The following is a 23,682-nucleotide window of genomic DNA, read 5'->3' as shown; positions in this document are numbered from 1 at the left end:
GGCTAACTCGACCGCCCCACGACGGGGCAAGCATAGGCGTCTCAGTGAAGTTGACACAACCCGGAAACAGCTGACGGTGCTGAAACCAGGCTTGGCACGAGGGAGTACCTGTGACAAGAACACTGCCGAGAACCAGCTGGCGGTGCTGGAACCCGGATGCGTTGCCCCAGTGTGCAAGAGCCAATGGCACGACCGAGGACCAGCTGACGGTGCTGGAACCCGGTTACTAAGCTGTAGGTGCCCGCGCTTAAAAGCACTACCAAGGACCGCCTGGCGTTGGCGGAACTCGGATACCCAGGAGGAGGCACCTAAGCCAAAGGCTCGGCCCGGAACCAGCTGACGGTGCTGGAACCAGGTGGTGGACCCCAAGGCCCACAGGAGAGGAGAGAACAGCTAGGCCGCGAGGCAGCCGCAGTTACCGAACCCCAACAGTCCTACAGGGGGAGCTGGGCCTACTGGCACTACAGAACCAGCCTTGACTACCAGTTCACGCAGCCCACATAGGAAGCTCCTAAACTGGAGGCACCCTGGAGTTGGCTAACTCGACCGCCCCACGACGGGGCAAGCATAGGCGTCTCAGTGAAGTTGACACAACCCGGAAACAGCTGACGGTGCTGAAACCAGGCTTGGCACGAGGGAGTACCTGTGACAAGAACACTGCCGAGAACCATCTGGCGGTGCTGGAACCCGGATGCGTTGCCCCAGTGTGCAAGAGCCAATGGCACGACCGAGGACCAGCTGACGGTGCTGGAACCCGGTTACTAAGCTGTAGGTGCCCGCGCTTAAAAGCACTACCAAGGACCGCCTGGCGTTGGCGGAACTCGGATACCCAGGAGGAGGCACCTAAGCCAAAGGCTCGGCCCGGAACCAGCTGACGGTGCTGGAACCAGGTGGTGGACCCCAAGGCCCACAGGAGAGGAGAGAACAGCTAGGCCGCGAGGCAGCCGCAGTTACCGAACCCCAACAGTCCTACAGGGGGAGCTGGGCCTACTGGCACTACAGAACCAGCCTTGACTACCAGTTCACGCAGCGCACATAGGAAGCTCCTAAACTGGAGGCACCCTGGAGTTGGCTAACTCGACCGCCCCACGACGGGGCAAGCATAGGCGTCTCAGTGAAGTTGACACAACCCGGAAACAGCTGACGGTGCTGAAACCAGGCTTGGCACGAGGGAGTACCTGTGACAAGAACACTGCCGAGAACCAGCTGGCGGTGCTGGAACCCGGATGCGTTGCCTTGCCTATTAAAGATTGTCTTCCTAGAGCCCCAACTAGCGGTGTTGGAGCAAAGGGTAAGCAGGGGGAGATGAGTGTAGGCCGAAGCCTGCACTGGAGGCAGCTTTGTGTCTGCGTTGCGTTTGCAGGACACTTTGCCGGCTACACACTGGGGGAACAGCTGGCGTTGCTGAACCCCAATAACACAATGGCGTGTGTTTTTATCTGTGCAGCTAGCACTTGCGGGCAAAAACTTGCGATGTTAGAGCCCGTGTTGAAGCAGGAGGAGGAGGAGAGGAGCAGAGTGTAGGCCGAAGCCTAGTTGAACCAATTTCAAAGGAAACCTTTAACCCCCCCCTCAGGTGTTACAAAGTACAAGAGACACACCTTGTGCAGTATTAATGCTGCACAAGTGAAAGGTTGCTCTATTAATTTGTCTACTTGCACACGCTGAATGAAAGACATACACAATTTACCCCATTCTACAGTCAAACTGTAGTGGATGCGTGACTTGGTTTTTTGATGAGACGCAGCACAGGTGTCCAAAATAACGCCTTGGTGCTTGGCGCAGCTTCCTGAGCGTTGTTATTTGCTGTACAGGAGTCTGCGCTCTTGTGTTATCCCTTGGCAATGCCCTGTTAGCGCTGCCCATCTTATGACCTCATTTCATGTTGGCCGGTGCGGTTAACGATGGCCATAAATCCCAGACCCACAGTGTCTTTTCATAAAGCCACACTGCGGTGCTGGGATTCGTGGCCTTGAGCAGTAAATATTTTGGCCGCTCACACACGTCCTTACACCTGCTTCAGACTGGGCGGCCTCTGCTGATCCCTTCTCGCATGCCGCGGCCATGAGGCTGCACAGTCTGAAGAAGGCGGAAGGAGATGAGTTAAGACAGGCGAAGATATGCACTGCTCGTGCCCATCAATCACACCCTCGCAGTCAAAATAATTAAGACAACGAGGAGCATTTTATTCAGGCAGGGCGGACGAACAGGCGCAAGTAGCCAACCAATGATGTCAGAAGACGGGAAGCGCTACCAAGGGGGGTGCTGCGTATCATTAGAAAGGAAAGTCACACCTCAGGGACAGTGGAATGGTCTCAAAGAGACACATTTTGTACGTGTTGAGTTCCACGTGGGCAAGGCGAAAACGTCAGCCACCTTGTACAAATGCAGCAGTACTGCTGTACAAGGTGGCTGTTATACATAGAAACACCTGGGGGTGGTGGCCAGGCTCCCTTCAATTTCAGTTCATGTGCCTGCGTGGCGTTTGCAGGTCACGTTGCAAGCTGCACAGCAGGGGAACAGCTGGCGGTGCTGAACCCCACTAACACATTGGCTGGTGTTTTTCTCTGTGCAGCTAGCATGTCCGGGCAGAAACTGGCGTTGTTTGAGCCCAGGGTCAGCAGGAGGAGGAGAGGAGCAAAGTGTAGGCCGAAGCCTGCACTGGTGGCAGCTTTTGTTCTGTTGTGCCAGCGTGGCTTGTGCTGGACACGTTGCCGACTACACAGCAGGGGAACAGCTGGCGGTGCTGAACCCCACTAACACATTGGCTGGTGTTTTTCTCTGTGCAGCTAGCATTTCCGGGCAAAAACTAGCGGTGTTTGAGCCCAGGGTCAGCAGGAGGAGTAGAGGAGCAGAGTGTTGGCCAAAGCCTAGTTGAACCAATTTCAAAGGTTACCTTTAACCCCCCCCTCAGGTGTTGCAAGGTACAAGAGCCACACCTTGAACAGCATTATTGATGCACAAGTCAAAGGTTGCTCTATTTAATTTTGCTCCTTGCACACGCTGAATTAAACACGTACACTATTTAGCCCATTATACTGTCAAACAGTAGTGGAGGCGTGACTACTAGTCTTTTTAAGGAGACGCAGCACAGGTGTACAAATTTACACCTAGGTGCTGTGCGCAGATTCCTTACCGTTGTTATTTGCAGTACAGGAAACTGCGCTCTTGTGTTATCCCTTGGCAATACCCTGTTAGTGCAGGCCGTCTCATGACCTCATTTCATGTTGGCCGGTGCGGTTAACGATGGCCATAAATCCCAGACCCACAGTGGCTTTTCCTAAAGTCACACTGCGGTGCTGGGATTCGTGGCCTTGTGCAGTAAATATGTTCGCCGCTCACACATGTCCTTACACCTGCTTCAGACTGGGCGGCCTCAGCTGATCCCTTATCGCATGCCGCGGCCATGAGGCCGCACAGTCAGAAGAAGGCGGAAGGAGGGGAGTGAAAACAGGGGAACATATGCACTGCTCGTGCCCATCAATCACACCCTCGCAGTCAAAATATATGAGACAACGGGGGGCGTTGTGTCGGGCAGGGGGGACGCACAGGCACAGCCAGCCAACCAATGATGTCAGGAGACGGGCAGCGCTAACAATGGGGGTGCTGCGTGTCATTAAAAAGGAAAGTCACACCTCAGGGACATTGTAATGGTCTGTAATGAGACACATTTTGTACTTGTTGAGTTCCACGTGTGCAAGGAGAAAAAGTCAGCCACCTTGTACAAATGCAGCAGTACTGCTGTACAAGGTGGCTGTTATACATAGAAACACCTGGGGGGGTGGGGGGCAGGCTCCCTTCAATTTCAGTTCATGTGCCTGCGTGGCGTTTGCAGGTCACGTTGCAAGCTACACAGCAGGGGAACAGCTGGCGTTGCTGAACCCCACTGACACATTGACTGGTGTTTTTCTCTGTGCAGATTGCATGTCCGGGCAAAAACTAGCGGTGTTAGAGCCCAGGGTCAGCAGGAGGAGGAGGAGAGGAGCAAAGCGTAGGCCGAAGCCTGCACTGGTGGCAGCTTTTGGTCGGTTGTGCCAGCGTGGCTTGTGCTGGACACGATGCCGGCTACACAGCGGGGGAACAGCTGGCGGTGCTGAACCCCACTAACACATTGGCTGGTGTTTTTCTCTGTGCAGCTAGCATGTCCGGGCAGAAACTGGCGTTGTTTGAGCCCAGGGTCAGCAGGAGGAGGAGAGGAGCAAAGTGTAGGCCGAAGCCTGCACTGGTGGCAGCTTTTGTTCTGTTGTGCCAGCGTGGCTTGTGCTGGACACGTTGCCGACTACACAGCAGGGGAACAGCTGGCGGTGCTGAACCCCACTAACACATTGGCTGGTGTTTTTCTCTGTGCAGCTAGCATTTCCGGGCAAAAACTAGCGGTGTTTGAGCCCAGGGTCAGCAGGAGGAGTAGAGGAGCAGAGTGTTGGCCAAAGCCTAGTTGAACCAATTTCAAAGGTTACCTTTAACCCCCCCCTCAGGTGTTGCAAGGTACAAGAGCCACACCTTGAACAGCATTAATGATGCACAAGTCAAAGGTTGCTCTATTTAATTTTGCTCCTTGCACACGCTGAATTAAACACGTACACTATTTAGCCCATTATACTGTCAAACAGTTGTGGAGGCGTGACTTGTCTTTTTAACGAGACGCAGCACAGGTGTCAAAATTTGCACCTAGGTACTGGGCGCAGATTCCTGAGCGTTGTTATTTGCTGTACAGGAGTCTGCGCTCTTGTGTTATCCCTTGGCAATACCCTGTTAGTGCAGGCCGTCTCATGACCTCATTTCATGTTGGCCGGTGCGGTTAACGATGGCCATAAATCCCAGACCCACAGTGGCTTTTCCTAAAGTCACACTGCGGTGCTGGGATTCGTGGCCTTGTGCAGTAAATATGTTCGCCGCTCACACATGTCCTTACACCTGCTTCAGACTGGGCGGCCTCAGCTGATCCCTTATCGCATGCCGCGGCCATGAGGCCGCACAGTCAGAAGAAGGCGGAAGGAGGGGAGTGAAAACAGGGGAACATATGCACTGCTCGTGCCCATCAATCACACCCTCGCAGTCAAAATATATGAGACAACGGGGGGCGTTGTGTCGGGCAGGGGGGACGCACAGGCACAGCCAGCCAACCAATGATGTCAGGAGACGGGCAGCGCTAACAATGGGGGTGCTGCGTGTCATTAAAAAGGAAAGTCACACCTCAGGGACATTGTAATGGTCTGTAATGAGACACATTTTGTACTTGTTGAGTTCCACGTGTGCAAGGAGAAAAAGTCAGCCACCTTGTACAAATGCAGCAGTACTGCTGTACAAGGTGGCTGTTATACATAGAAACACCTGGGGGGGTGGGGGGCAGGCTCCCTTCAATTTCAGTTCATGTGCCTGCGTGGCGTTTGCAGGTCACGTTGCAAGCTACACAGCAGGGGAACAGCTGGCGGTGCTGAACCCCACTAACACATTGGCTGGTGTTTTTCTCTGTGCAGCTAGCATTTCCGGGCAAAAACTAGCGGTGTTTGAGCCCAGGGTAAGCAGGAGGAGTAGAGGAGCAGAGTGTAGGCCGAAGCCTAGTTGAACCAATTTCAAAGGTTACCTTTAACCCCCCCCTCAGGTGTTGCAAGGTACAAGAGCCACACCTTGTGCAGCATTAATGCTGCACAAGTAAAAGGTTGCTCTATTTGTTTTGCTCCTTGCACACGCTGACTAAAACACGTACACTATTTAGCCCATTATACTGTCAAACAGTTGTGGAGGCGTGACTTGTCTTTTTAACGAGACGCAGCACAGGTGTCAAAATTTGCACCTAGGTACTGGGCGCAGATTCCTGAGCGTTGTTATTTGCTGTACAGGAGTCTGCGCTATTGTGATCCCTTGGCCATGCGCTGTGAGCGCTTCCTGTCTTCTGACCTCATTTCATGTCGGCCGTTGCGGTTAGCGATGGACATGAATCCCAGACCCACAGTGTGTTTTTAAAAAATCACACTGCGGTGCTGGGATTCGTGCCCTGGTGCACAAAATATGTTTGCCGCTCACACATGTCCTTACACCTGCTTCAGACTGGGCGGCCTCATCTGATCCCTTATCGCCTGCCGCGGCCATGAGGACACCCAGTCTGAAGAAGGCGGAAGGAGATGAGTGAACACAGGCAAACATATGCACTGCACATGCCCATCAATCACACCCTCGCTGTCCAAAAAAATAAGACACCGAGGGCCGTTGTTTCGAGCAGGGGAGATGCACAGGCGCAGCCAGCTAACCAATGATGTCAAAAGACGGGCAGCGCTAACAAGGGTGGTGCTGCGTGTCATTACAAAGGAAAGTCACACCTCAGGGACATTGTAATGGTCTCTAATGAGACACATTTTGTACGTGTTGAGTTCCACGTGGGCAAGGAGAAAAAGTCAGCCACCTCGTACAAATGCAGCAGTACTGCTGTACAAGGTGGCTGATATACATAGAAACACCTGTGGGTGGGGGGCAGGCTCCCTTCAATTTCAGTTCATGTGCCTGCGTGGCGTTTGCAGGTCACGTTGCAAGCTACACAGCAGGGGAACAGCTGGCGTTGCTGAACCCCACTGACACATTGACTGGTGTTTTTCTCTGTGCAGATTGCATGTCCGGGCAAAAACTAGCGGTGTTAGAGCCCAGGGTCAGCAGGAGGAGGAGGAGAGGAGCAAAGTGTAGGCCGAAGCCTGCACTGGTGGCAGCTTTTGGTCGGTTGTGCCAGCGTGGCTTGTGCTGGACACGATGCCGGCTACACAGCGGGGGAACAGCAGGCGGTGCTGAACCCCACTAACACATTGGCTGGTGTTTTTCTCTGTGCAGCTAGCATGTCCGGGCAGAAACTGGCGTTGTTTGAGCCCAGGGTCAGCAGGAGGAGGAGAGGAGCAAAGTGTAGGCCGAAGCCTGCACTGGTGGCAGCTTTTGGTCGGTTGTGCCAGCGTGGCTTGTGCTGGACACGTTGCCGACTACACAGCAGGGGAACAGCTGGCGGTGCTGAACCCCACTAACACATTGGCTGGTGTTTTTCTCTGTGCAGCTAGCATTTCCGGGCAAAAACTAGCGGTGTTTGAGCCCAGGGTCAGCAGGAGGAGTAGAGGAGCAGAGTGTAGGCCGAAGCCTAGTTGAACCAATTTCAAAGGTTACCTTTAACCCCCCCCTCAGGTGTTGCAAGGTACAAGAGCCACACCTTGTGCAGCATTAATGCTGCACAAGTAAAAGGTTGCTCTATTTGTTTTGCTCCTTGCACACGCTGACTAAAACACGTACACTATTTAGCCCATTATACTGTCAAACAGTTGTGGAGGCGTGACTTGTCTTTTTAACGAGACGCAGCACAGGTGTCAAAATTTGCACCTAGGTACTGGGCGCAGATTCCTGAGCGTTGTTATTTGCTGTACAGGAGTCTGCGCTATTGTGATCCCTTGGCCATGCGCTGTGAGCGCTTCCTGTCTTCTGACCTCATTTCATGTCGGCCGTTGCGGTTAGCGATGGACATGAATCCCAGACCCACAGTGTGTTTTCAAAAAATCACACTGCGTGGCTGGGATTCGTGGCCTTGTGCAGTAAATAGGTTTGCCGCTTACACATGTCCTTACACCTGCTCCAGACTGGGCGGCCTCAGCTGATCCCTTATCGCCTACCACGGCCAGGAGGCCGCACAGTCTGAAGAAGGCGGAAGGAGATGAGTTAAGACAGGCGAACATATGCACTGCTCGTGCCCATAAACCACACCCTCGCTGACAAAATAAATATGACAACGAGGGGCGTTGTTTCTAGCAGGGCGGATGCACAGGCGCAGCCAGCTAACCATGATGACAAAAGATGGGAAACGCTACCAAGGGGGGTGCTGCGTATCATTACAAAGGAAAGTCACACCTCAGGGACAGTGGAATGGTCTCAATGAGACACATTTTGTACGTGTTGAGTTCCACGTGGGCAAGGAGAAAAAGTCAGCCACCTTGTACAAATGCAGCAGTACTGCTGTACTAGGTGGCTGTTATACATAGAAACACCTGGGGGGGTGGGGCCAGGTTCCCTTTTAATTTCAGTTCCTGTGCCTGCATGGCGTTTGCAGGTCACGTTGCCGGCTACACAGCAGGGGAACAGCTGGCGTTGCTGAACCCCACTAACACATTGGCTGGTGTTTTTCTCTGTGCAGCTAGCACTTCCGGGCAAAAACTAGCGGTGTTTGAGCCCAGGGTCAGCAGGAGGAGGAGAGGAGCAGAGTGTAGGCCGAAGCCTGCACTGGTGGCAGCTTTTGTTCTGTTGTGCCAGCGTGGCTTGTGCTGGACACGTTGCCGACTACACAGCAGGGGAACAGCTGGCGGTGCTGAACCCCACTGACACATCACCTAGTGTTTTTTTCTGTGTAGACAACACTTCCAGGTGGCAACTGACAGTGTTGAAACCCAGGGAATCAAAGAGGAGCAGAGTGTAGGCCGAAGCCTGCAGTGGAGCAAGTTGAAAGGGAACCTTTAACCCCCCCCCCAGGCATTTGTTGCTGAAAGAGCCATCTTGTACAGCAGTAATACTGCACATGGAAAATGGTGGCTCCGAAAATTATGCTCCTTGCAAACGCTGAAGTACACACTCATATAATGTGTCCCCTCACACCGTCAAACCATCCCGGAAGTGGGACTTTCCTTTGTAATGTGACACAGCACAGCCGTCATTCCAACCCCCTTGGTGCCGGGCACCACCTCCTCAACGTTGTTTGGTTCTGTCACGGAGCCCGCACTGTAATGTTATCCCTTGGCCATGCACAGTTAGCGGTGCCCGTCTTCTGACATCATGTAGGTGTCAGGCTGGCAGTGCCTGTGCGTCCAAGCTGCCCGAGATCCAACCTTGCAGTGTCATCTAATGTAGTCCCACTGCGGGCCAGGGATCCATGGGCATGCGCAGTGCATATCATCGCCTCTCACTCACCTCCTTCCTGCTTCTTCAGACTGTGCGGCGTCACGGCCGTGGCATGCTATTAGGGATCAGCTGACGCCGCCTAGTCTGAAGAAGCGTGAAGAAGGGGAGTGAGAGGCTAGTATATGCACTGCGCATGGCCATGGATACCAGGCCCACTGTGGGATCACATTAGACGACACTGCGAGGTGTGATTTCGGGCAGCGTGGACGCACAGGCGCAGCCAGGACGACAACAAATGATGTCAGAGGACGGGCAGCGCAAACTGTGCATGGCCAAGGGATAACATAACAGCGCAGGGTCCATGACGGAATCAAACAACGCTAAGGAGGCAGCGCACGGTGCCAAGGGGGTAGCAATGACGGCTGTGCTGCGTCACATTACAAAGGAAAGTCCCACCTCCGGGACGGTTGGACGGTGTGAGGGGACACATTACATGAGTGTGTAGTTCAGCGTTTGCAAGGAGCATAATTTCAAGAGCGACCTTTCCCTTGTGCAGTATTAGTGCTGCACATGGTGGCTCTTTCAGTAACAAACGCCTAGGGGGGGGGGGGGACAGGTCCCCTTACATTTTAGTTGTGCCAGCGTGGCGGTCGCATGACACGTTGCCGGATACACAGCTGGGGATCAGCTGACGTTACTGAACCCCAATAACAGAGGAGCGACTGTTGACTGTGCACACAGCACTTCCAGGCACCAACTGGCGGTGTTAGAGCCCAGGGACAGCAGGAGGAGCAGATTGGAGGTATTGCCGCACACACAGCTGGGGATCAGCTGACGTTACTGAACCCCAATAACAGAGGAGCGACTGTTGACTGTGCACACAGCACTTCCAGGCACCAACTAGCGGTGTTAGAGCCCAGGGACAGCAGGAGGAGCAGATTGGAGGTATTGCCGCACACACAGCTGGGGATCAGCTGACGTTACTGAACCCCAATAACAGAGGAGCGACTGTTGACTGTGCACACAGCACTTCCAGGCACCAACTGGCGGTGTTAGAGCCCAGGGACAGCAGGAGGAGCAGAGGAACAGAGTGTAGGCCGAAGCCTGATTGGAGCAAGTTGAAAGGAAACCTTTAACCCCCCCCCCCAAGACGTTTGTAGCTGAAAGAGCCATGTTGTGCAGCACTAAGGATGCAAAAGGAAAAGGTTGCTCTTTTAATTATGCTCCTTGCAAACACCGAAGTAAACACTAAAAATGTGTCCCTTTATACCGTTAAACCGTTCCGGAGGTGCGAATTTCCTTCGTAATGGGACACAGCACAGCTGTCATTCCTATCCCCTTGATGCCGTGCGCTGCCTCCTCAGCGTTGTTTTAAGCTGCCACGGAGCCTGCGCTGTTCTGTTAGCCCTTGGCCATGCCCAATTAGCGCTGCCTGTCTTCTGACATAATTTGGTGTCAGGCTGTCAGTGCCTGTGCGTCCACGCTGCTCCAGATCCCACCTCGCAGTCTCATCTAACGTAATCCCACTGCGGGCCTTGGAACCATGGGCATGCACAGTGCATAACCTCGACTCTCACTCCCCTCCTTCCCTCTTCTTCAGACTGTGCGGTGTCACGGCCGTGGCATGCTAGGGATCAGCTGACGGCGCACAGTCTAAAGAAGGCGGAGGGAAATGAGCGAGAGCCCGAGGGGAAGATATGCACTGCGCATGCCCATGGATCCCAGGCCCGCAGTGTGACTCAATCAGAAGACACTGCGAGGCGGGATCTCGGGCACCGCGGCCGCACAGGCGCAGCCAGCCTGACACCAAATTATGTCAGAAGACAGGCAGCGCAAATAGGGCATGCCCAAGGGATAACAGAACAGCGCAGGCTCCGTGACAGCTTAAAACAACGCTGAGGAGGCAGCGCATGGCACCAAGGGGGTAGGAATGACGGCTGTGCTGCGTCACATTACGAAGGAAAGTCCCAGCTCCGGGACGGTATAACGGTATCAGTGAACACATTTTATAAGTGTTAAGTTCTGCGTGTGCAAAGAGCTAAAAAAAAAGAGCTACCTTTTCCTTGTGCAGCATTACTGCTGCACAAGATGGCTCTTTCAGTAACAAACGACGGGGGGGGGGGGGGGGGACAGGTTCCCTTACATTTAGGTTGTTGTGCCAGCGTGGCGGTCGCAGGACACATTGCCGGCTACACAGCTGGGGATCAGCTGACGTTACTGAAACCCAATAACACTGGGTCGTATGTTTTTACTGTGCAGCCTGCACTTCTGAGCCGCAACTGGCGGTGTTGGAGCCCAGGAATAGCAGTTCAGGTGGTAGAAAGATGAACACAGCAGGAGACCTGGATGACACCCAATTACTTAATCAGGCAGAGGAGTGGCAAATTCCTGCGAGATCCAGGCCTGGTTCATTTTCAGGAAAGTAAGCCGGTCAACGTTATCGGAGGATAGTCGCATGCGACGGTCTGTTAGTACACCACCTGCGGCACTAAAGACACGTTCCGATAAGACACTAGCCGCAGGGCAAGCCAGCACCTCCAATGCATACTGGCTTAGCTCTGGCCATGTATCCAGCTTAGAGACCCAAAACTTGAACGGGGAAGAGCCGTCTGGGAGTACAGTAAGAGGGCAAGCCATGTAGTCTGTCACCATCTGACGGAACCGTTGCCTCCTGCTGACTGGAGCCGCCGGTGATGGTGTAGACATTTGGGGCGGGCACACAAAAGTGTGCCAGAGTTGTGCCATACTGGGCTTGCCTTGGGCAGAGGCACTGCTTCTGCTCCCTCTTTGGGCAGAGCCTCCCCCACTGCCTCGACGCACTGAGCTGCTTTGTAAAGCACTAGCAGCACTCCTCTCAGTTGGACAGGAGAAGATGATGGAATTCACCAGTGTGTCGTGGTACTCCCGCAATTTACGCTCCCGGGTCAACGCAGGGATGAGGTTTTGGACGTTGTCCCGGTAGCGAGGATCGAGGAGGGTGAACACCCAATAATCAGGCATGTTGAGAATGTGGTCGATGCGGCGGTCGTTTCTCAGGCACTGCAGCATGAAATCCACCATGTGCTGCAGAGTGCCAACCGGCCCAGAAACGCTGTCCCCTGCTTGAGACATGATCTCTGCCCGCTCGTCATCACCCCACCCTCGCTGTACACACTGACCACTGGACAATTGTGTCGCTCCCTCCTCTGGACGGAGCTCTTCCTCCTCCATTGACTCCTCCTCATCCTCCTCACAAATTGGCCCCTGCGTACCCCTTTGTGAGGAACCACGTGGCGCTGACTCTCCAGAAGCTGATGGAAAAGGTGACTCCTCATCCTCCACCTCTTCCACCACATCATCCCTTAACCCTTGCAAAGTTTGCTGAAGCAGGCAGATAAGGGGGACAGTCATGCTGACTAGTGCATCATCTGCACTTGCCATCCGCGTGGAATAATCAAAAGGACGCAAAACCTGGCAGACGTCCTTCATAGTGGCCCACTCTGTGGTTGTGAAGTCTGATCGGCGCTGACTGCGACTTCTTTGCGCCTGATGCAGCTGGTACTCCATAACTGCTTGCTGCTGCTCACACAACCGCTCCAACATATGTAACGTGGAATTCCACCGGGTAGGTAGGTCACATATGATGCGGTGTTCCGGAAGGCGGAATCGGCGCTGCAGAGCAGCAATGCGGGATCTGGCCAAGCTGGAACGCCGCAAGTGAGCACACTCTAGGCGGACCTTGTGCAGCAGGGCATCAAGATCCGGATAGTCCCTCAGAAAACTCTGCACAACCAAATTGAGCACATGTGCCAGACATGGGATGTGAGTGAGGTTGCCAAGGGCCAAAGCTGCCACCAGATTTCGGCCATTGTCACACACTACCATGCCTGGCTGGAGATTCGCTGGCAGTAACCACACATCGCTCTCCTGCTTTATGGCATTCCAGAGCTCCTGCGCTGTGTGGCTTCGATGCCCCAATGAAACTAGTTTCAAGACGGCCTGCTGACGTTTGGCCACGGCTGTGCTCATGTCGGTCATAGGTAAACGTTCACGGGTCCATGTGGGGGTGGACTGTGACGGATCCTGCAGAGAGGAATCAGAGGAACTGGTGTAAGAGGAGGAGTCGATGCGTACAGACTGGATTCCTGCAATCCTTGGAGTGGGCAGGACACGTCCTGCGCCACTCGCACGATCTGTACCTGGCTCAACAACATTAACCCAATGGGCAGTGAGGGAAACATATCGCCCCTGTCCATGCTGACTGGTCCACGCATCGGTGGTGAGGTGGACCTTGCTACTGACGGCGTTCAGTAGCGCATGTTTTATGTTTGCCTCAACATGCCTGTGCAGGGCAGGGACAGCCTGCCTGCTGAAGTAAAAGCGGCTGGGCACCTTGTACTGTGGGACTGCCAATGCCATCAAGTCACGGAAGCTGTCAGTCTCCACCAGCCTGAACGAGAGCATTTCCAGGGACAACAGTTTGGCAATGCCTGCATTCAGAGCCTGTGCTCGGGGGTGGTTGGCCGAGAATGCCCGCCTTTTCTCCCATGCCTGTACTACCGATGGCTGTAGAGTAGACTGGGAGTGTGAGGATGACTAGGAAGGTGGTGCTGTGGGTGGAATTACACAAGGTCTCTGGGAGGAAGCCAAACCAGCTGTGCGTGAGCTGGAGGAAGAGGCAACACGAGCTGAAGAGGTGGTAGCTGCCGCTGTTGGTTGGCCTACATCTTCAGTGTGTTTCTGTAACTCCACCGCGTGCCTGGTCCGCACATGTTTCCACATATTTGTGGTATTGAGGTTGCTGACATTTTTCCCTCTTTTTACTTTATGATGACACAGCTTGCATTTGACAAAACAAATGTCATCTGCAACTGTGTCAAAAAAGGACCAGGCACTGCAAGTCTTGGGAGCGCCCTTTTTGGCTTTGGAAAGAGACAGGCTCCTAACGGGTGCCAAAGTGGAGGCTACAGGCTCCGCAGTCTTCCCCCTCCCTCTCCCTCTTTGGCCCGTAAGAGGAAGCTCTTCCTCTGAGCTGCTCCCACCACCTTCCTGTTCCTCACGCCACGATGGGTCAAGGACCTCATCATCTCCACTACCCTCTGCCACCAACTGCTCCTCCTGGGTAGTCTCAGCAGCACAGTACGCACGAGAAAGCGGCACCTGAGTTTCATCATCAGATGCGTACTGCGCTGTGGTCACCGGAGGCACTGGCCCACCTGCCTCTTCAGAGTCAGAGAGAAAAAGGTGTTGGGCATCACTGCACACTGCCTCTTCTTCCATTTCTCCAATGCTGCTTGGCTGGCCCCCTGTTTCCAAGCCAAGAGATTCAGAGAACAGAAGTAGAGACGGCTCCTGTCCTGGGCTCTCTGACTGCCTGGCCAATTTGGCAGGTGGTGAAGAGACAGATGGCTGCTCTCCAGTGCTCTGTGCCTGAGAGGATGTGGCACTAACTGAAGTCGATGCCGAGGCGTTAGCTGCCATCCACCCGACAACGGCTTCAATTTGGTCTTCACGCAGCAGCGGTGCACGGCGCTCTCCGACAAAGCTGCGCATGAAGGACTGTTCCCTGCTGAAACTGAGTGACGACGAGTCACCGGCGCCCGCAGCAGGCACAGAATCACCACGTCCTCTCCCTGCTCCTCTCCCTGCTCCGCGCCCACGCCCACGTGCCTTACTCCCTGCCCTCTTCATCTTGGTTGACAGATAAAGATAAGCAGAAAAGTACTAAGGCCTTAGTGTGCTTATTCCTGTAATGCTCCTCCTAACAGGTGTAAGAAACACTAATGTTGTAAATTGTGGACTAAACTTTATTATTTTTCAAATGTGGCCTACACAAGTGTAAGTTGTGTTTGGTGAACTTAACCTTTTTTTTGGTGCAGATCGGGCTACAGAGCTAGTTTAAATCACACGGAGACCGTGCAGACAGCCGTAAACGGCGCTGCAAGGCCAAGAAACCCTCCTCTAGGTTATCCTATATAGTGTTTTTCCACTATTTAGCTGGATACAAGTGGAAAGACACTAATAGGAATTTTTTTTTTCGAATTTTAAACTGGCTGCACTATTTGAAAAAAAGGAAATTGTTTTTCAAGGTATGAGGCAGTAACGCACCCTGAGCTGAATCCAACCGGCTATGGCTGCACACAGACTACAGGGCGAGCTGCGCTCACACAGAGACCGTGCAGACAGCCGTAAACGGCGCTGCAAGGCCCCCAAAAAAACCTCTAGGTTATCCTATGTAGTGTTTTTCCACAATTGAGCTGGAGACTGGTGGAAAGACACTAATAGGAATTTTTTTTTTTTTCAAATTTTAAACAGGCTGCACTATTTGAAAAAAAGGAAAATTTTTCTCAAGGTATGAGCCAGTAACGAACCCTGAGCTGAATCCAACCGGCTATGGCTGCACACAGACTACAGGGCGAGCTGGGCTCACACGGAGACCGTGCAGACAGCCGTAAACGGCACTGCAAGGCCAAAAAACCCTCCTCTAGGTTATCCTATATAGTGTTTTTCCACTATTTAGCTGGATACGAGTGGAAAGACACTAATAGGAATTTTTTTTTTCAAATTTTAAACAGGCTGCACTATTTGAAAAAAAGGAAAATTTTTCTCAAGGTATGAGCCAGTAACGAACCCTGAGCTGAATCCAACCGGCTATGGCTGCACACAGACTACAGGGCGAGCTGGGCTCACACGGAGACCGTGCAGACAGCCGTAAACGGCACTGCAAGGCCCAAAAACCCCCCTCTAGGTTATCCTATGTAGTGTTTTTCCACAATAGAGCTGGAGACTGGTGGAAAAACACTAATAGGAAATTTGAGAAAAAATGTGCAGCAGGCTGCACTAAGAGCAAAAAAGAACAACTGTGTGAGGCAGTGTGAACCCCCCCTGAGCTGAATACAACCGGGTATATGGCTGCACACAGACTACAGAGTGAGCTGCACACACACACACACAGAGACCTTGCAGAACGCTGTTAAAACAGCGCTGCAAGGCAAGAGCAAGGTGAACAGTGAAGAACACACAGCGTTTTGCTAAATTAGCCTTTGGAAAGGAAAATAAAGCAATTAGCTAGCTCGACTGGCCCTCAGTTAGAACACAGCGTCCTGTCCCTAACTGAAATCACAGCAGAGTGAGCGCAAAATGGCGGCAGCGCTTTTTTATAGTGCAGAGTGACATCATTTCAGCAGCCAATCCCAGCCTTGCCAGTACTTACATGCCCACCATGCTAAACAGGATGTGCCCACACTTTCATTCATTCCTCATTGGCTGCTGCGTTCAATTTGAATTCTGGGAACTTCCGATTCCGGTATCCGATACGCGGGAAGTATCGGAATTCAGTATCGGAATTCCGATACCGCAAATATCGGCCGATACCCGATACTTGCGGTATCGGAATGCTCAACACTAGCCTACAGCCCTAATTTATTATGTTAGGCCTTCGAAGCCTGTCTGCGGTTCCTCCTTCCAATAGTTCTCCACTGACCAGACCAATGCTGGCCGTGTACCCCTGGAACCCAGCTGAAAGTTCATGGAGCCTCCTTTTTTTCTTTGTTTTATATTTAGAAAGCCCAGATGAACTACGCTGTACCACGGTTCAAGCTACCCAGTCGACATTTCTTTTGCGAGAAAAGCCATCCCAGCCCTCCACCGGCATGAAAAAGTCTGCATTGTCATAGCACTCTGGCAATCAAACAGTAGAAAGGTGCACCTGACAAGAGACGCATGGACCAGTAGGTATGTCCACAAAAAGTTACGTGTCCATTGCGGCGCACTGGGTTAATGTGTTGGATGCATGGTCCACAGGGGACAGCCTACAAAGTTTGTCTGCAGTCCCTAATTCAAATTGTCCTCCGCTGACCACACCACTGCTGCCCGTATACCCCTGGAACCAATTTCAAAGTGCCTACAAACTAATTTTGTTATGTTAGGCCTACAACGCCTGTCTGCGGTCCCTCCTTCCAATACTCGTCCACTGACCACACCACTGCTACCCGTGGACCCCTGGAACCTATTTTTAATTGCATAGAGCATCCTTTTTTTAATAGTAGGCGTACAAAGTCTGTCTGCGGTCCACTATTGAAATTGTCCTCCACTGACCAGAGCAATGCTGCCTATGTGCCCCTGTAACCTTTTTTAAACTGCAGTGAGCCACATTTTTGGTTTAAGGCCTACTACCTGTGTCTGTCTGCGCCACTCAATACAGCTGTCCTCCTTTGAAAAAAGCAGAACGTCAATTGTCTTGTTTTCAGCCTCTAGGAATTTGAAAACTGCATTGGGGCTACTACTTTGGTAGGGCCTACTAACAGTGTCTGCCGCTCCAAGGTGTGCCCCAGGTTTCCTCTACATTGCTTCGGTCTTCCTACTCTCGTTTAGCAGTTGTTGAAAACTACACTGCATTAGGCCTACAAATTGGGTATGGGGTGTAGAGACGGTGTGTTCCACTCCAAGGTGTTCCCCAGGTTTCCTCTCCATTGCTTGGGTCTTCCGACTCTCGTTTAGAAGTTGTTGAAAACTACACTGCATTAGGCCTACAAATTGGGTATGGGGTGTAGAGACGGTGTGTTCCACTCCAAGGTGTTCCCCCGGTTTCCGCTCCATTGCTTCGGTCTTCCGACTCTCGTTTAGTAGTTGTTGACAACTACACTGCATTAGGCCTACAAATAGGGTATAGGGTGTAGAGACGGTGTGTTCCACTCCAAGGTGTTCCCCAGGTTTCCTCTCCATTGCTTCAGTCTTCCGACTCTCGTTTAGTAGTTGTTGAAAACTACATTGCATTAGGCCTACAAATTGGGTATGGGGTGTAGAGACGGTGTGTTCCACTCCAAGGTGTTCCCCAGGTTTCCTCTCCATTGCTTCGGTCTTCCGACTCTCGTTTAGTAGTTGTTGAAAACTACACTGCATTAGGCCTACAAATTGGGTATGGGGTGTAGAGACGGTGTGTTACACTCCAAGGTGTTCCCCAGGTTTCGTCCACATTGCTTCGATCTTCCGACTCTCGTTTAGTAGTTGTTGAAAACTACACTGCATTAGGCCTACAAATTGGATATGGGGTGTAGAGACGGTGTGTTACACTCTAAGGTGTTCCCCAGGTTTCGTCCACATTGCTTCGATCTTCCGACTCTCGTTTAGTAGTTGTTGAAAACTACACTGCATTAGGCCTACAAATTGGGTATGGGGTGTAGAGACGGTGTGTTACACTCCAAGGTTTTCCCCAGGTTTCGTCCACATTGCTTCGATCTTCCGACTCTCGTTTAGTAGTTGTTGAAAACTACACTGCATTAGGCCTACATATTGGGTATGGGGTGTAGAGAAGGTGTGTTCCACTCCAAGGTGTTCCCCAGGTTTCCTCTCCATTGCTTCGGTCTTCTGACTCTTGTTTAGTAGTTGTTGAAAACTATACTGCATTAGGCCTACAAATTCGGTATGGGGTGTAGAGACGGTGTGTTCCACTCCAAGGTGTTCCCCAGGTTTCCTCTCCATTGCTTCGGTCTTCCGACTCTCGTTTAGTAGTTGTTGAAAACTACACTGCATTAGGCCTACAAATTGGGTATGGGGTGTAGAGACGGTATGTTCCACTCCAAGGTGTTCCCCAGGTTTCCTCTCCATTGCTTCGGTCTTCCGACTCTCGTTTAGTAGTTGTTGAAAACTACACTGCATTAGGCCTACAAATTGGGTATGGGGTGTAGAGACGGTGTGTTACACTCCAAGGTGTTCCCCAGGTTTCCTCTACATTGCTTCGGTCTTCCGACTCTCGTTTAGTAGTTGTTGAAAACTACACTGCATTAGGCCTATAAATTGGGTATGGGGTGTAGAGATGGTGTGTTCCACTCCAAGGTGTTCCCTAGGTTTCCTCTCCATTGCTTCGATCTTCTGGCTCTCGTTTAGTAGTTGTTGAAAACAACACTGCATTAGGCCTACTAGTTGGGTTGGGGCCTTCTATCTGTGTCTGCCGCTCCTTGCTGTTCTCCTCCAGTGAACAAAGCTGTGCCGCCGGTTTACTACTGTTGCCAATTTTGAACTGCATTTAGAATACTTACTGATTTGGGCCTACTCTCTGTGTCAGCCTCTCATTCCAGTTGTCCTCCACTGAACAAAACAATGCCCCCTGATTAGTCCTGTTACCAATTTTGAGCTGCATTTAGCCCACTTTATTTTTGGGCCCATATCTGTTTCCCCCTCATCCTGCCCATTGCCCAGCCAGTGATAGATGAGTCTGCTGGTACATTGACCCATAATGCAACATTCCCCGTGCACGCTACACTGCAAGATTGTGACCCTGCTGAAAGTCAGGTCCCCCTTCCCGCATACCATACCACCTTACACGGGGACAAAGAGGAAGGTGCAGATGAAGGTGCAGGTTCCTTCATCAGGTGGGGGGAGGAATACTCGTTGGCGACGTCACTGGCACAGGGCCCCTCATAGTACGCAAAAGTGTTGCTGCCGGTAGGAGGCGCCCCCGCCGTGCAAACACACCGCTGTACTTTGAGGGGCCCTGTGCCAGTGCCAATGCCAACGAGTGGGCCCCCCTGCTTGCTCAGGATCACAGCACTTGCAAAGTTGAAATACTTACCTCTCCCTGCTCCACTGCCGTGACGTGGTCCAGATTTACTGGGCACACCAATTACTTGAACCAGCCCTACCCCCCACAACTTTAGCCAAATGACCCCCAATTTCAAATGCCTTCCAATTATTATAAGCTAAATTACGATTGACAAGCTTCAGTAGCAAGAATGGATGTTTTTGCCAATACAATGGGCTCTGTACATGTTTTCCTGGCCTCTACTCACTGCCGACTATGCTCCCCCATTGACTTGCATTGGGTTTCGTGTTTCGGTCGATCCCCGACTTTTCGCGATAATCGGCCGATTCCACTCGACTCGACTTTTGAGATAGTCGGGTTTCGCGAAACACGGCTCGACTCTAAAAAGGTCAAGGTTGCTCAATTCTACTAGAGAGGCAAATCAAAACTTGACTATAAAAGACGTGCAGAAAGATTAAGCAGACTCTGGAGTTGTGCTACATTGTTCTATTGTTGAGAGACACCTGTACAAATATGGCCTTCATAAAAGAGTCAACAGAAGAAAACCTCTCCTGAACCTCTCAGAAGAATGCAAAAAAAAATTTAAACAAGCCTGATGCATTTTGGAAACAAGTCCTGAGGACCAATGAGGTTAAAATATAATTTTGTTGTCCACAATGTGAAAACAAATTACAAAGAATTTCAGGAAAACAACATCTCGCCAACCTATTAGCATGGGCATAGATAAATTAAGATTTGGGGTTGTGTTGCTGACAATGGCACAGGGAACATTTTATAAATGGAAGGAATAATGGATTCAATGAAATTTCAACAAACTCTTGATGCAAACATAAACCATCTGTAAAAAAATCTGAGGTTGAAGATATGATGGCTTTTACAAATGAATAATGATCCTCAACACATGTTGAAATCCACAATAGACTACCTCAAAAGGAGCAAGCTGAAGATCTTAAAATGGCCTTCACAGTCCCCTGATCTGAGCATCATTGAACATCTGTGTCTAGACCTCAAAAAAGCAATGCATGCAGGATGACCCAGGAATCTCACAGCATTTTCAATTATTTTCCAAGGAAGAATAGATCAAAATCACTCAAACAAGAATTGAAAGACTCTTGGATAGTTATAAAAAGGGTTTGCAAGCTGTGATGTTTGCAAAAGAGGGTTCTACTATGTACCAGCCATGTAATGTGCTCAAACTGTTGCATTGGCCCATTTTCCTTTTTGTAATTTTTAAAATGTAAAAAATGGCTATAAATATTTTTTTTTCCTAAAATACAAAGTAAAGGTGACCACCACATCAAAACCCTGTCATAGGCAGCCCAATCTCCAGACTTGAACCCATTGAAAACCTTCGGAATATCATCAAAAGGATGATGGAAAGTCATAAGCCATCAAACAAAGAACTGCTTACATTTTTTTGCATGAAGCAGTGTGAAAGACTGGTGGAAAGCATGCCAAGACACTTGAAAGCTGTGATTAAAAATCATGGTTGTTCCACAAAATATTGATTTCTGAACTCTTCCTGAGTTAAAACATATTGCTTCTAAATGATTTTGAACTTGTTTTCTTTGCATTATTTGATGTCTGAAAGCACTGTTTTTATTTTATTTATTTTTTTTTGACCATTTTACTTTGTAAGAGAAAAATGCAAAATGTATTGCTTGGAAATTCAGAGACATGCCAGAAATTTATAGAATAAAAGAACAATTTACATTTAATTTAAAATATACCTATAAAGACAAAAATCAGACAAACTGAACATTTTACAGTGGTCTCTTAATTTTTGCCAGAGCTGTAGATATCATTTCATATTCAACGTGCTCAACTGTTTTCAATACCAGTAATTTCGACCAATTGTGCACAAACATTTACATGCCACCGTACATCAATCGTAAAGCACTTTATAAATGTTATCCTTGTCTCAAAGAGGTTGCCCAGCTTTAACACAAAAGTCTGTAGTCACGCTATCATATCAAATATACTGTAGATTTTGCTGCTACTGATGGCTCGGCTTCTTGTTGTAGTCTTAATGCTGGCACATCTGGTGTAGAATTGTGTCTGTGGGAAATGCAAAAATGGTCTGCTGATAAACCATGTAGCCAGCAGCCATTCACTCAGCAAATGCTTTGTAGTGCAGGGAATGCCACTTAGCCTTGAATAAATTTCCCAATTTTGCTATTATAGCAAATGTCTAAAAGTGTCGCTATCAAATAGTGATTACTCTGCTTGAGGTTAAAATGCCTGTCAACCTACAAGCATTGAAGTATGCAGCTTGCCATACTTGCTATCTCGGTCGAGGGCCCCATTGGTTCATTTTAATTACCCATCTGTAACACTTTTTTGTCATGGCCAGCGACATTGACATCATCTTCACTTTGACAGTCTTAGGCCGGCTTCACACTTGCGAGTTTTACGGACGTAAGAGCGCAGAAACTAAGTCAATAAAACTCGCAAAACATACGGCACAATTATTCTCTATGCCCCTGCTCCTATCTGCCGTATTAAACTGATCAGTATTATACGGCTTTCTACGGCCGTAGAAAATCGCAGCATGCTGCGTTTGTCACCGTATTGAACAAATTAAACGTCAATGAAAGTCTATGGATGCCCCCAAAATACGGATCACACACGGACCAGCAGTGTGACTTGCGAGAAATACGCAGCGGTGTTAGCGAGAAAAGCCGGTAATTCAGTGCGGTGTACAGTAAAATCACACTGACAGCTTCCAGTAGAATAGGTAGAATAAATGTGTACACATAGAATAGGTATATATATATATATATATATACAGTGGGGCAAAAAAGTATTTAGTCAGTCAGCAATAGTGCAAGTTCCACCACTTAAAAAGATGAGAGGCGTCTGTAATTTACATCATAGGTAGACCTCAACTATGGGAGACAAACTGAGAAAAAAAAATCCAGAAAATCACATTGTCTGTTTTTTTATCATTTTTTTGCATATTATGGTGGAAAATAAGTATTTGGTCAGAAACAAACAATCAAGATTTCTGTCTCTCACAGACCTGTAACTTCTTCTTTAAGAGTCTCCTCTTTCCTCCACTCATTACCTGTAGTAATGGCACCTGTTTAAACTTGTTATCAGTATAAAAAGACACCTGTGCACACCCTCAAACAGTCTGACTCCAAACTCCACTATGGTGAAGACCAAAGAGCTGTCAAAGGACACCAGAAACAAAATTGTAGCCCTGCACCAGGCTGGGAAGACTGAATCTGCAATAGCCAACCAGCTTGGAGTAAAGAAATCAACAGTGGGAGCAATAATTAGAAAATGGAAGACATACAAGACCACTGATAATCTCCCTCGATTTGGGGCTCCATTCAAAATCCCACCCCGTGGGGTCAGAATGATCACAAGAACGGTGAGCAAAAATCCCAGAACCGCGCGGGGGGACTTAGTGAATGAACTGCAGAGAGCTGGGACCAATGTAACAAAGCCTACCATAAGTAACACACTACGCCACCATGGACTCAGATCCTGCAGTGCCAGACGTGTCCCACTGCTTAAGCCAGTACATGTCCGGGCCCGTCTGAAGTTTGCTAGAGAGCATTTGGATGATCCAGAGGAGTTTTGGGAGAATGTCCTATGGTCTGATGAAACCAAACTGGAACTGTTTGGTAGAAACACAACTTGTCGTGTTTGGAGGAAAAAGAAAACTGAGTTGCATCCATCAAACACCATACCTACTGTAAAGCATGGTGGTGGAAACATCATGCTTTGGGGCTGTTTCTCTGCAAAGGGGCCAGGATGACTGATCCGGGTACATGAAAGAATGAATGGGGCCATGTATCGTGAGATTTTGAGTGCAAACCTCCTTCCATCAGCAAGGGCATTGAAGATGAAACGTGGCTGGGTCTTTCAACATGACAATGATCCAAAGCACACCGCCAGGGCAACGAAGGAGTGGCTTCGTAAGAAGCATTTCAAGGTCCTGGAGTGGCCTAGCCAGTCTCCAGATCTCAACCCTATAGAAAACCTTTGGAGGGAGTTGAAAGTCCGTGTTGCCAAGCGAAAAGCCAAAAACATCACTGCTCTAGAGGAGATCTGCATCGAGGAATGGGCCAACATACTAACAACAGTGTGTGGCAACCTTGTGAAGACTTACAGAAAACGTTTGACCTCTGTCATTGCCAACAAAGGCTATATTACAAAGTATTGAGATGAAATTTTGTTTCTGACCAAATACTTATTTTCCACCATAATATGCAAATAAAATGTTAAAAAAACAGACAATGTGATTTTCTGGATTTTTTTTTCTCAGTTTGTCTCCCATAGTTGAGGTCTACCTATGATGT

This window comes from Ranitomeya imitator, chromosome 1, assembly GCF_032444005.1.
Source record: "Ranitomeya imitator isolate aRanImi1 chromosome 1, aRanImi1.pri, whole genome shotgun sequence".
NCBI classification, from domain to species: Eukaryota; Metazoa; Chordata; class Amphibia; order Anura; family Dendrobatidae; genus Ranitomeya; species Ranitomeya imitator.
Note: the sequence above shows the minus strand (reverse complement) of the source record.